Raw genomic sequence first — 15966 nt, 5'->3', positions numbered from 1 at the left:
GCCATTATTGACCCCCAAATTATGTGGCTATTCTACAAAAGGAGCTTACAGAAACAGATGCTTGGTGCCAGAGCCATGGGCTCACGCTCAATGCCAAGAAATGTATAGTTATCCCCTTTGGGAAAACATGTACCCATGAATTACCACATAAGTAGCAGTACACTAAACACCAAAAGTGTGATAAGGGACTTAGGGACACAGGCGGACAGTGGTCTCACCTTTGATAACCACATAGCCACAACAGTCAGGAAATTCTTCTATGTGGTACACCTCATCACTAAGGGCTTTTCATCCAGAAAAAAGGAGGTCATTGTCCCACTGTACTCATCCCTCATTAGACCCATTACAGAGTACAATGCCCTGCTTGGTATGTACATCACAAGACATCTGCAACAACAGGAAAGGCCAGAGAAATATCTCACTAAAAGAATCACACACCTAAAGCAGATGCCCTATGCTGACCATCTAAAAATACTCCAGCTATACTCTGTTGCATATCACCTACTCAGAGGTGATCTCTGCTTAACATACAAGGCCATGTCAAACCCAGTGCTGTTGGACATGCTACACTTAAAGAAATCCCAATCCCTCAGAGCCACATGCTCCAGGGATCTAAACCTGGTCATCACAATAAACAAAAGATGCTGAAGGGATAGGTTACTGATCCAGCGACTCCCCATACTCTGGAATTGACTGCCAATACATGTCAAGCTGAGCGCCTCTTTGGCCCTCCTCATAAGGAATCTTGACGATTGGATGGGAGATAGGAAATTCACCCCGGGAATCACGTCAGTCGCCCTGCTAGACAGGGGATAAGGGAAGTAAATATTCTGGGCAGAAATAGCCAGGGAATTGTTATGGCTGGGCTTGTATAGACCCTAGGGCTGATAGCCTAGTACCAAATATTGTTAGCTGCTAAAACTGTGTTTTAAACCTGCTTGAATTACATTTAGCTAAGTGTTGCTCATTTATCATGTTGATTGTGATTTTTTTATATTCTGGAGCATATAATTTTTTCGTAATATATTTGTAGTGAGAAGGTTCAGCTTAACTAGCATAATATTATCATTCATATACATCTACAGTATTGGGTTTGGTCATCTTTTTCTTTCGTTTAAAGCAACTGCTGGCTTTTGGGCTGGACAATTACAACTAAAGCTTATTTAAATGTTCTTTGTTTATTTATTTATTTACAGTCTGTTAACCAGGTAAGTGAACTGGTCTATTGACCCTTTTAACCCATGATAAGTGTACTATAAATAACCGACAGATGACAAAGGAATTAATAGATGAACAATATATAACAATGAAAATGATTTAAATAAAGCAATTAGCAGTAGTAGTGTAGAAGCACTACAGAAAGTAGAAAAGTACTTAAACTAGCTAATTAACATGCATTATAAAGCAGTGTTAGAATACCCTTTTAGGGTAAAGGATTATTTGAAATCTGGCTGTTTCACAAAAAACAAGTGCAGTCAACTTCTTTGTATAGGCACTTGCTTGAAACAGCTTTAAATGATATTGCAAAATGGATTGGCTTTTAGTTCAGTGGGCAGGTTTTTCTAAATGGCAGGAGCCATGTTGCAGAAGGCTCTTTCACTTATTGTATTTTTGAACCTTGGTCAGGTAATGACCTGTGAGTTTCTTAGTGGATAGATGACATACCTGATCAGAAGTAGTATTTTTAGAAGGATCTATATTGAATGTTCAAATATTCAAAATTCTGAATCTCATATGGTTGACACCATATGATCGGATTTTTGAATGTTCGAACATTGTAATGGAGATCTCTGTACAGTGCGGAATGGGAAGATTTCCCTTTTCTGCACTGTAGTGTGATCCCTGACTTGGTATATTTAAAGAGTGGTGGGGTGGGGGGTGTAGGGGGGCTTGCCCCCTGCTTAGAGCATTTAGGTAGGTGGTTTGTGTAGTTTATTTTTTTTATTAGATATTCAAACTTTTGCAAGTTCAATCATATGGTGTCGACCATGTGGTAGTCGAACTTTCAAACATTTGAGTATCTATTATAGACCCTTTTTAGAAGTGGGCAATAAACTAATTCAAGGAATTTATAAATTAGTAAGATATCTCTCAGTTATATGGAGACAATTCACTTGTTTTAGCAGGTCTCAGTGATGCATATACCTGTGTATCAAGAGAGCAAATTTGAAAATGATATTTTCTGTGATTTGTAGATTATAAGTATTCTGAGAAGAGTGAATGCAAAAAAAAATTTGAGATAATGTTCTTGTGGTGTGAGTATGTTATTAGCAATAGCTAGTTGTACAGTGGATGAAAGGAGATAGGAAATATGATAGAAAACTTTAAATTGGGAGAAAACTTTGGCGGTAATACATTTGGTATGGAGAGATAAGTTGCATGCAGAGTGTAGTATAGGTAGTTTTGTTATGTGATATTTGATACAGCATTTCCATTATTGTCTCAATAAAATATGAAAGTCCATCTATTCAAGCCATTTATTACAAGTCATAGTTAGTGCTTTCATCTGGTTGGACTTCATTGGTCATGTATACTGTCAACACAGAATTAATACCTGTTCTAGCTTTGTATAGTGTCACTACAAAACAATTAACTCTTTGTATCTAGCTGTCTTAAGAACTATTAATGTAATGTATCCTTGTACAAAAAATACATTTGTCATGAGTATTTTAAATATATCAGCTGGAATTTTCTACCCAGGCCTCCAGTGAAAATAGGCTTTGCCCACTTGAACAATCCCAGTAAACAAACAAATATGTAAATAAATTAAAAATAATACTCAGTCTAATTACTGTCACTCTCAACATAACTGATAATTTAACAGCTTCTCTACAAAATCCATTATTTACTCTAAACTGTACTTTAGGAGCACTCTCCATAAAGCAGCACCTGTATTATAGAACAATATTCCATAGTAATATTAACTCAAAAGCTATTTTTTTTTTGCAATTATATACTTATGTTTATAATGTATAGTTAGCTTTCTCTATCTATCTGTCTATACTGCTGCAGTTTGCCAATAGACTTTTTTCTTTTCATTAATTCTTTTTATATTCGTAATTGTATTTTGATTATCTGCTTATGTTTGTAGTGCTTCAATATGCATCTGTACTTCTGATATTTACTTGGTCTTCTGCCTTTTGGTTGGGGTCATGTTTGAAAACAGTCAGTGGGCTGTTCAATCTACCCACTACTACATGTACAAATAAAGAAGTAAGTAAATAAGCAAACCCATTTGAGCTTTTATTAATAAAAATAGCAAGGAAGTAATATGTGACCATAATGCATTTGGGTTTGCTTTTATTAAGTATCTCCTTAACAAGTTCTTTTGTCATATAAATGACAGAATTATTAATGTCCTAGGGTGCCTTAAGTACAAATAAGGATTGTATTGAGCAGAAAAAGAGAAACTCTCACAGAAGATGTTAAACAGCTCATTAATAGAAGCTACCTATTTATCACTTACTGGTAAAGCTAGATTGTCTTTAAAAACTTTGTTATAACCTGAACTATATGAATAGACAGCTCTTCGGCTGAAATGTACATTTTCTGCCAGGCTGATTTTGTGACAACTTGTATTGTATCCAATCTTTCCAATCCATTGATGCATCTTCTTTTTTTGTTGTTTTCTTTTCTTTTTTTATTTTGGAATTTCCATATTTTCTTGCTCTACCAATAATGCACTGATTTGTTTTTCTTCAATTTAACTTTAGGTTAAAGCTTGTCTACCAAAAAAAGGTATTATAAAACAGGTCACAACACTGAGTTATATCCCTCTCACTAAGTTTCTAGTTTAATTTTTAAGTGAGAAAATTATACCATACTGCCCATAACATTTTTTATTGGTTAGTAGGTTATGTAAAACCTTTACTGTTTCAGAACATGCTACACATCCAGATGTTGTGATTTAATGAACCTTGGGGAGGAGTGGATGAGACGTTGAACAGTTAAAATGGCACTCAAGGAAGAGCTAGTCGAGTGTTAGTGATTTTGGTCTCTCTCACAAGAATCAGTTTCTAAAATGTAAGGATTATTGGTTACTGTTGTTTTCTAAATGTAACAATTCATAATCAGATTTTCTTGAGGAAGTGCAGATATCCCAGAAGTATTTGGATACTTTAGATCACCCAATAAGAGTGAAAGATTATCTAATAATCACTCCTTACACTTTCTTACTAAACTGGCATTTTCAAATGGATATGTAATGGGGTCTAGGACAGAAACTAATGAGCATAAGAATATTATGACCAACATGAATGTTAGCACTCACAAGTGTGTTATCCAAAGATTTTAAAAATGAAAAGGGAATGAGTATTTCTATAGGAATGGATACCCCTCCCCATTTTCTTAAACTGTTGTGGTAATATGCAGAATTTGGTTTTAATGACATTAAATCTGTTCAAATTTCAGTTACAACTGCAGTCTCAGTTCCTTTGGAAGAATAATTGCTGCTCATCCCATGTATTGTTAATGCTTGTAACATTTGTTAATAGAATTCTAGTGGTACTTTAAATTAAAGTCAAGTTATAATTAAAACCTGACATAAGGTAAAAAATATAATAATATTAATCATTTTAGCAGTCAACAGCAAAGACAATATCCATTTTCTTTTTTTTTTTTTTGAAAACAACTTTATTGAATTTTCAATAAAAGAACTAAATACAAAATATGTTCAAGTATATTCAATACAAAAGTTAAATAATTTATAACTAACAAAGGAACATAACTATTTACAATGACACTCACATGTATATCAGATTTTAATAAATATGTTTTTCACAGTTAATATTTTTCTAGCAAATCAAATAATGTTTTCCACAAACTTATTTTGTTTATGTTTTTATTTGTTCTTGCCTTGATAGTTAATAGCTCTAGATTGCAGACTTCAGTGAGAAGTATTTTAAATTCTTGAAATGATGGAGGAGAATCAGATTTCCAATTGATTGTTATTATTTTCCTTGCTACAGACAGTACTGTCCATATTATTGGATATTTCATTTTATCAACACTTTGATGCATTGGAGTGTTAAATAATATTAAAGACTTGGTTAACATAAAGTTATCTATAAACAAGCCTTGTAAGAAACAATTTATATCTTCCCAATATTTTGTAAATAGTATGCAATCATAGAATATATGCGATCAGTCAGCTTTCAATATCTTTTTACATCTCCAACACATGTTTATGTTCTTGTTGAATTTGTTAATGATATGTAGTGTAATGGAGGATCTATGCATAAATTTCCAAGTATAAATTCTCTACTTTAAAGAAGATGTAGTTTCATAAGCTGATTCTAAAATATTAAGTTTATCTAGATCATTGGGAAGATGAGAATTAATTGTATTAAAGTAGTCCCAATATTTTCGAGGATGTTGATTTGTTTCATCTCTTAATATTTTACAAATATGTGATAATGTAATATTAGCAATATATGCATTTTGAATACTTGTAATTAGAAATAATATTATTTTTGGTATAGATTATATTAAATCTCGGGGCATTAAGTCTAAAGCATTTGAAAAATGCTGTCTACATTCTTGTAAATTTAACCAATATATGTTTTCTATTTTAAATTCATTTTTCAGGTCCTCTAAAGACTTAATTATGTCCTTTCTCATTAGTTGAGACCAATAAATTAAACCTCTCTCTTTGAAGATTAACATTTTTGTGAGATCTGTTGAGAGTATGAGGCCTTGAGTGGAGGATATTGGATAAAGAAGAAACAAACAAACTTTATAATTTGTAAACTTAAAGATATAATTTCTAAATGTCTTAAAAAGAGTTAGCATATAGTTTGATTTATATGATTTAATTGATTGTGTTATAAAAAATATTTTATCATCCATAGGATAGAATTCTTTATTATTGTTTTTTTGATTATTTAGCGAGATAGTAGAATCCCAACATAATAAAGTTAAGTATAATTTCCATTTAGAATAGTTGTTGTTAATTAAGAGGGAAATAGTTTTAATAATCGAGGACATTGTATATAATTCCAAATTTGGAAAACTTACACCTCCTTTTGTCCAATCATACATGTGGTAATTTAAAGCGATTCTAGGCTTATTAGGATGCCAAAAGAATTTAATCATTAATGTATTGAATTTTTTGATTATAATTTTGGAAGGAAATAAAGACAATTATTGAATTATGTAAAGTATTTTAGGGACGATAATCATTTTGATGATTGACAGTCTTTCTTCCATAGTAAATAATAGTCTATTCCATGTATTTATTAAATCTTCTATTCTAGTTAGACAGTTACTATAGTTTACTTGAGCATTATCTTTGATATTATTTGTAATTACTATTCCTAAATATGTTATTTGATTGTTCTGAGGAATATATTTTTTGTATTTCTGAGGAATTGTAATTCCTTCTATATTGCCAAGAAGTATCTTAGTTTTATTATTGTTAAAAGTTAGACCTGCTATTTTTTGAAACTTCATAATATTGTCAAATACTGCTGGGATAGATTTATTATTTTCTTCCAAAGTTATTAAAATGTCATCAGCAAATAATTGTAGTTTAGAAGAAGTAGTAGAATTCAACTTGAAACCTTCAATTCTTTCATCATCCCTTATTAAGTTGGCCTGTAGTTCCATAACTAGTGTAAATAATAGTGGTGACAAGGGATATCCTTGTTTAGTTCCCTTTATAATAGGTATTTTCTCAGAAATGGTAGTACCAATTTTAATATAAGCTTGACTATCTTTATATAAATTGAATATAATGTTTGTAAAATTATTTGAGAAATTCACCTCTTCTAAGAGTATGAATAGGTAATCCCAATTAACTGAATCAAAGGCACAGTTTATGTCTAAGCTTATTAGGGTTAAGTTTCTATTTAATGTTTTTGCAGCATCTATCAAAGAAATTGTTCTTTTAATGTTATCATAAGTATTTCTGTTAACTATAAAACCAGTTTGGTCTTCATTAACTAGGAATGGTAAAAAATTCTTAATCCTTTCCACATATATGGACATGAACATTTTGTAGTCAACATTTAATAAAGAGATTGGTCTATATGAAGGACATTTGGTGGGGTCTTTATTTATTTTAATTATTGGGGTAATAAAAGTATATTTCCATGATGGGGGAATAATTGTGTTATTTTGGGATAAATTAAAAACTTTGTGTAATAAGTTTAGTGTTGATTTTGGAATAATCTTATATATTTCTGGTATAATACCATCATTTACGGGTACTTTGTTTGATTTAAGTTTTATTTGATTTTGTACATCTTTAAAATATATTGGCTTATCTATATTAATAGATTGTTCATGTGATAATCTATTTTTAATGTATTTAGATATGAAAGTCTTAACATAGTCTTTAGGGTCTAGCTTTTGTGATTTCTGATTAATTTTATAAAAAAAATCTTTGAATTCAGATAAGATATTTTCTAGTTCTGAAACTAGTTTTCGCTTTTTTGGAGAATAAATCTCTTTGATATGATTGAATTTTTTAAGTCATTTGGTTTTGTTTGCTAAGATATTTAGAGATCTAGGATTATTTGAAAACTTTATAAATTTAAAATTATCTATGTTAATCATTGTTTTGTGATTTAAAATCTCCAAATATTTATTATTTAGTTCGTTTATTTTTTTTTCTTTATTTTTTCCTTCATTATTTCTCTCATTGTTAGGTTTTAACTTGTCCATTTTACGTTGTATGTCTAATAAATCTTTATTCCAGGATTTTCTTTTATTATTGTACCATGTAAGTACTCTTCCATATAAATATGCTTTTAAAGCATCCCATATGTATATTTCTGAAGTTTCTCCAGTATTATTTAGAGTAATAAAGTCTTGTATCTCTAATAATATAAATTCCTTAAATTCTTTCATTTTTGTTATGTAAGCTGGTATCCTTCTGATTGTAATATTGTGTATTTTCTTAGTTAATAGTTTAAAGGTAATTGAGTTGTGATCTGATATGGGACATGAGATGACTTTTACTTTTACAAGATCATCTGTTAACTCATTTGAGATAAAAACTCTGTCAATTCTTGAATTTGTTTTGTGTCTATAAGAATAATGAGTATATGGGAGTGAGTCTGGTTCTGCAAACATGTTTATGTCCTTTAATAAAAATAAATCTGTAAAGTCTTTTAATAATTTTGCAGAGGTGGAAATTTTCCTTGTAACTGTAGTGTTAGTATCTGTATCATTCAAAATACAATTAAAATCACCTGCAATTACAATGCTACCTTTAGCTAAGCTTACAACCTTGTTTAAATGCTGTTTTACTGTATTTCATCCTATACCTGGTATCCAATATATGTTTATTAGAATACATATTTTCTTATATAATTATATTGTGACTGAACAAAATATCCCTTTATTGTCTTTGTATACTTCCAATATTTTAGGTACAGGAAGGGAATTACTCCATAAAATAGCTACCCCTCTTTTTTTCATTATGTTCTGAGCTAGCTAGAATTGAAAAATGTTTGGAGATTAAATTATCAATATCTGAAGATACCAGGTGTGTTTCTTGTAAAAAGACAAGGTGTGATTTATGTGTTTTAAGGTATTTGTTTAAACCTCTTCTTTTGCAGGGATTATTTAGACCATTGATATTAATTGAAATGCCTTTTAAAAGCAACATTTGTATTTATGTTTGTTGTGTACATAGTTATTCAGTAATTTGTCATCTTGTTCATAATAAATGCTAGAAAACCTTAGTAATAAATCAATATTATACTGTGAGATATTACAACATGTTATTGTGAATGTCAGAAAAGATTGTATCAAATCATTAAAACATGACTTTAATATAACATAACTAACCCTCCCCATTCTGGAGTTGAAAACCCCTAATTTGAGTAGCATAACCACTCAAATTATCATCCTTTCCAATAGCAACAGTACTCAAGCTACTGTCAATCTTTACTTGTAACTAGGAATACTATAGTTACTAAAATAAAAAGCTCATCACTTTATATAGCTGAAGTTTTAAACCATATTGTTATAACATACTGCAAGTTTAGTACATTCTATGTAACTTATCCATAGAGATTTAAGATAATTATAAGATTATTTCTCATAGGTAATAACTATAAAATAATGAAAAGAAAAACAAATCTAATAGTATACTTCAAAGAAGAATGATATTTGTCTGTAAAATTACTCTTTTATAATGTTAAGTGGTAGTCTATATGATGTATTTGTCATTAAAATAATGTATTGTTTAAATAATTTCCCTATTAATGATATTAGATTAGATACAGACTATCTAGGCTTATGAATATATATATATATATATGAAAAAAAAACAACATATAAATTCTTTACTCTATATATTAACTTATTTTCATTATATACACTTCTACAATGGATATATTGTTATTTCAATATGCAAGAAAAAATGTTAACTAAAGATCACTTAGAAGTGTATATATTGTGACACCATTGCATCTCATTAGAAACTTTATGTAATAAGTTCACTAGGTGCCAATTTCTACTAACAGAGTGTAAGGAGGATAATTGCCTTTGCTGTCTCCCATCTAATGGTAAAGATATTTACAATTTTGTTTTTCATACTACATGTAAGAGAAAAATACAGCTATAACTGAAGGTGCATGCAGTAATCTAACTAAATGTGTATTCAACACGAGGTCAACATTTTTTACAACATTTGTATTGTGTTACAATCTCAGTGTGGTTATTGCTTGTACAATGCAGTAATAATATTATATACACATGTACATGTCAAAATGTAAAAAGTGTGTCTTTTCATTTACATCCTTCTTTCCTTTTTTCCTCCCTCCCTCTTCCCCTTTCCCTTTTTTTAAACAATTTTCATTTAACACAGTGTATAGATATAAAAATACATGTACATACAAACATATATAGATACCCCCATATGATTATATATACATAGATACATAAATACATACACACATACACACACACATACATCTACGTATATATATATATATATATATATATATATACACACACACACACACACAAAACCACTCATACATACACATGCATATTTTCTTTATCCTTTCTTACTATTAATTGTAGCAAAAAATAAGAATAAAAGTTGAAATAATAATGTTTTGAATGTTTGTGGAGTGCTTTAAAGTACTTTAAAACCTCATCGCGGGTAAACCGCGTTTTAACATTCCATTTTGTCTGTGCGACGTTCCCACGGATTCGAAAATCAGATATTTGGTCGCACAGACTTGAGTGACGTCATCCAGCTGCTTCGTGCTATATTGAGGAAAAGTTTCTGCTCGAACCAACTTCTTGGTGAAGAGAGAAGAGAGAAAAAAAAACTGTTCTTGAAATAAGCGGGAACTGTAAGTGTGTTTTCATTTGGAATCACTTCTTGAGAGATGAGCGTGAGACAAACTGTTTCGCATTATGATTGCAATACTATTAATTATGTGTTTCAAATTACAAACCCATATATGTACAGTTCCAAAGCTTTTCTAACAAATCGAGGCTGTCGTAAGCCCCACTGTTCATGTATTGAGAAAATTGCAGATCAGCTGCATTTTAAACCCACAAAACACATCATGAAGTTAAAGTACAGTGCAGCCTAAGCAACATCAAGACCATCCTGCCATATTTCTTGTTCTGAAATAACGCAAGGCCAATAATCCAGGTTTCATACCTTCTTATAAGCTGTCAGTTTAAATGTTATTCTCAGTGTTGCTCCCTTCAATTAACCCCATTTTATATTATAGTTGCATTCAATTTATCTAGTTAATATATTAGATCATAAGTATCCCAATAGAGCAAATTATTATGTAACATTACTACTATACACAATACACAATAGAGACACTATTAGAAAGAGATAGAGAGAAAGAGAGAGAGAAAGAAAAAAAAGAATAAAGAAGAAAGAAAATACTTAGATTATATTGTTTTGAAACCATATATGACTAAACAATTATAAACATAACTATAATAAATAAATGGTATTATATGCATATACATGACTTACTGACACAGACTTAAAGACACATATACTAAAATAACATAGTATTTAAAGTTGTGCACTTACATGGGCAAGAAGACATTGTTTTATTCATAAGTCACTAGATTTATATTTAGAGTTTCTAGTTGAAAAGAAAATATTATTTTTTTAACTTTTTCTTCTTTTCCAATGTTTTCCAACTGCCATTTTCTGCTAATCTTTTAAGACTTGCACTTGCCCAATCCACTTCTTCTAATTTTTCAATAATGTTATTAGATTTTATGAAAGTAAGGGCAGTATCCAGTTCTTCAAATGTTTTGATGCCATTTTGCAAGAAGATTTTAAGTCTAGCAGGGAATAGTAGATGAGTTTTTATTTGTGCTTTTTTAAGTTCCTTAATTAATGGTAAGAATTGTTTTCTTTTTGTTATTACTAGTGGAGAATAGTCATTGTCAAAATGGATGATGTTTTGATTTAATTTAATTGGAGCTTTTGCTCAGGCTATTTTAAGAGCTAGTTTTTTGTCATATGTTGATAAAAACCTCACTATTACTGATTTAGATTAATTATTCTTACTTGTTTTAGATGTAGTCAAGGATCTGTGAGCCCTCTCAATGCAATATGACAAGGATTCTGACAGGTCTAAGACTTCTTGTATCCAAGATGTTAGGAATTTGGGTAGATTATTGCCTTCTATATTAGCCGGTAAGCCAAATATTCGGATATTATTCCTGCGAGACCGGTTCTCTAGATCATTCACTTTAGATTGTAAAAATGTATTTTGCTTCAATAAGTACTCTATATTTGTTTCTTCTTTATGTACTCTGCTGTCAATATCATTAAGTGCTAGTTCAAAACCTGACATTTGAGTTTTTTGTATTTGAAGGTATTCATGAATCTTTTCCATTTGTTTGGTACAGTCTTTTTTAAATATATCCAGTTTTAGATCCATTTTATCCAGTTTGGTAGATAGATCCTGTTAGCAATGATTGTAAATCCTTCCTGAGAGAAGTTTCTTGGTGTGCTGATTTTGAAGTAGCCATTCCACTGCTGGTGAGAAGATAATAAATCCACAGTATTTTTGACAGGAAAATCACTGAATTTCTTCAAAATTTTTATATGAGGTTGTAGATCTCTATTAGAAGATTTAGTTAATGAAGAAATTAACCTTCTCAAATAACTTTTAGCCAATAATTCCTGTCATACAAATATTTTATAGACAGAGCTGAGTAGAACTGCTGCTATACTGGGCACATCTTGGCCACACCCCCAATATCCATTTTCAACAAGCAGTCTTACATTTCCCTTAAATTCCCATAGTTAGAGTTCCTTCCTTGAATACAGTTCATCTCAGGCATCTGTTAAGTTGGACTGCCTGCTTGTTAAAATCCCAAGCAAGAGAAAAGGATGGCAAATATCAATCAGTGCAACCTTAAACCCATTTTCTTTGACTTAGTTCAAAATATCTAGGGTATGCAAATGCTTACTACTTAGATTAGTTCTGCCAAGATTGTTCAGTCCAGTGAAAACAATAAACAAACAATATGCACAAAAGTGCATGACAAGTCAGCTTAATGCATCTTTGACATCACTTAACTGGGTGCCCTTAAGACACAAGGTTGCAATCCATGTATATATTTAGCCTTGGTGGGAGATTTTTAAACATCTAAATAGGGAATCACATTATTATGTAATTATTGCATACTATCTTGATTAGGGTATGTCCACCAAAAGGTTATAAAACTGCCCCTGGGAGGGGCTCATTATGTGCTATGTGAATTGCCTAAGGGTCCTTGACCAAACATTAGGTACAAATCTTTTCCACCCAAGGCTTTTCTTCCCTTCTTTATTGGTGCACTGAATGGATTGGAGTTATAAAGGCTCTTGTCTAACATGGGTTTATCAGAGTAGTAACCTTGGTCAACAGACCTAACATCTGCACTTGGTTTGGGTTTGACATGAAATGACTATGATTCCCCTACATCAAAAATGCATTATTTGATTTGGATGACCACATTACAAGAAGCAATTACTGCATAAGAACTAGTGAGAGCTGGAGTTCTTGTCCATTTATGGGTGATAATCCAGCAACAGGTAAAGGGGAGGCAATAAACAGAGTTATGATTATTCACAGAAGTTGATGCGTGGGAAAAAACAGGTGACAGAGGGACTTTATCACTTGTACTACCCCCCCCCCCCACCCAGACAATACAGCATTCCTAATGTTGGAGAAATACTTTTTGATGCATGTTATTTCATACAAGTTAATAAGGTCTAAACAGTTTTTACAACTTTTACAACTGTATGATCCTCAAACTAAAATATTAAGGTCATTGAAGAACATGCCACATGTGCCATATGCCACATTTTCTTATACAGCCTGCTCAAGGTAAAAGGAATTGAACATTTTCATTATCATCGCATTACCCTGTCTAGGTAGAACAGATTAAGGGAGTATACATTTTTCTAAATATTGTCATGCAGACATAGAGATAATTTGTACTAAATGGCCAAGGATTGAAGCAGCAACACAGTAGAAGAAATATAGAGGTGGAGCATATTCCAAAAGAGAACAGAGTACAAAACCATGACAGTTTGATGTCAATGTGTGGGGATTCACCCTGACAAAGAACACAGCACATGAGCATGATAGGTTGCTGTTCATCTTGGGGAGGATTGGATCACCCTAACAGACAATGCACATGGGCATCACATTACTGTCCAGCTGGGAGGAGCACATTATGTCCTATGGGAATAGACAATGTGACATGCTACAGGGGAAACATTGCTTCCTGCACATAGGTCATGACATGACCATGTTCACAGTTGCAGGAGAGAGGCACAGGATGAGCACAGCACCACTGGTCATGAACACAGTGCTACAAGAAGGAGGACAGTGGTAACATGCCATACAACAGATTATAGATATATTTACAAAATCTTATGCAAAAGAGCTTGGCTCCACAAAAGGGGTGGTAAGTTGTCCTAGTGACATCCAGGTAACCCCAGATACTGGAATCAAATTAGATTATATCCAAAACAAACTGTGCAAACTGGATCCAAACAAAGTGCAAGGAGGAGTTGGAATAAGTAACAATGACCTGAGAACACTTCAGCAAAAACGTACACTACCATTATATCTATTATTCACTAGGTCATATAAATATGGGGAGATTCCTCAAGACTGGAGACATGCACTTATTAAACCTGTTTTTAAGAGAAAGGGGAGTAGGACAAACCCAGAATCATATAGACCCATAAGTCTACTTTCATGTTGTGGAAAAATAATGGAGAAGGTAATACTGGATAAGTTATTGTCAGAACTGGATAGGTTGGGACTTGAAACCAAATACCAGCATGCATATGTTGAAAATAGATCTATTACCACCTGTAACATGATGCTTTATAACAATATAATAACAGCTATGAATGAAAAATTGTGCTGTGATGTGATTTATATAGCTTTAACTTCAGCATTTGACAGGGTCATACACAAAACACTGATCAATAAATTAGTAGAACTAGGTATTGATGTACTGTTGATAAGATGGATAGCTGCATGGCTTACAAATAGGACATGGCAAGTATCATACACCAACTGGACAGGTGAAATTCTTTGTTACAGTCAAGGTGTACCACAATGCTCTGTCCTAGACCCTTACTTGTTTAGGTTGCATCTTTCAGACCTTACTTTGTCATCTGAGGTGTTCTACAGTCTATATGCTAATGACCTGAAATTGGGTAAATGGATTGCAAGTGTTAGACATAAGGCATGTCTGAGAAACAATTTTCACACAGTATTAAACAAAATATTGCAATGAGAGCGGACAAGCAGGGAGTGGGGCAATTCAGTAATTTAAGTAGCATAACTGTTCTACAGGAGAAATAGCATAGCATGGATGGTATGGAAGTGAGTAAATCAATGTATGCAGATGAATGCCATCACAACAAGAAGAATCATTGTATATGCAAATAATTATGTTAAACATGGCAGAACAATTCAGAGATATATAAATGTATTACCAAAAGCCATGGTGATTATCTGTTCTGAAAGCCAGGATAATGTACAGGAGCTTCACTTGCACTGTGATGTTAGTTATAGTAGCAGTTTTAGCTGAGCAACATGTACTAGTGGCTACACTGGAACACAGTGTTGGATAACATTGTCTTCTGCACTGCAGATGAGTCTGCCAGCAGGTGACATATCATCACCTCCACGACCAAGATACTGTCATCCACTAGTGTGTGGACACTGGCACCATACTAATGTTCAGTGACATGTGCCATCCAAGGCAGATGTAGGACCTACCTATTGCAGTGAAGATGAAGGTTTGTGTAGCATTAGCTATCCTTGCTAAGAGAACCTTTCAGCATCCATCAATGGACATGGTAGGAGTTTCACAGGTGATGGCCTGATGGATCCTACACCAGTTTCTTAAGGTAATGTCAAGCTGCAACATGCAGAGGAGCATATATAGTTTCAACAGACAGAAAAGAAGAAAACCTCCTGTATGTAAACATTTTATAACATAGCTCAGTTTCCTGAGATCCTGGGAACAACTGAAATCCACACTGCCATCAAGGCCCTATCTTCTCCACACTGCATCTAGCATTTCATCTGGTAGATTTCCATTGGATTATATGCCATTTGGTTTTCAATGCATAGGATATTGTTTACAATGTATTTGTGTACCATCTATACTGTTCCCATGATTCCCATGTGTTGTGCATATGACCTCTACCAGCATTTCATGCAGGACAAGGTCATACAGGGTCATCTAGTTGATAGGTGCAAACACTGCCAACTAAAGAGACCCGGATATGTTGCTCTCATTGATGATGGCAACAGGCCACTCTTAATGGTGTTCATTCTTACATGTTGCAGGTGAGGCAGGATACACCTTAGAATTGAGGATGAAGACTCCACTGTGAAACCACAGACCATGGCTGAGATGGCATACAACACCACACATTCTCAAACACAGAACCTTGGAAAACTATGTTTGGATACCTGAAGAAATGCTTCT

The sequence above is a fragment of the Protopterus annectens genome, chromosome 3.part0, assembly GCF_019279795.1.
Source record: "Protopterus annectens isolate FY-2018-M chromosome 3.part0, PAN1.0, whole genome shotgun sequence".
In the NCBI taxonomy this organism is placed as follows: Eukaryota; Metazoa; Chordata; order Ceratodontiformes; family Protopteridae; genus Protopterus; species Protopterus annectens.
The sequence above is the reverse complement of the archived record's forward strand: the minus strand, read 5'-3'. Positions refer to the sequence as shown.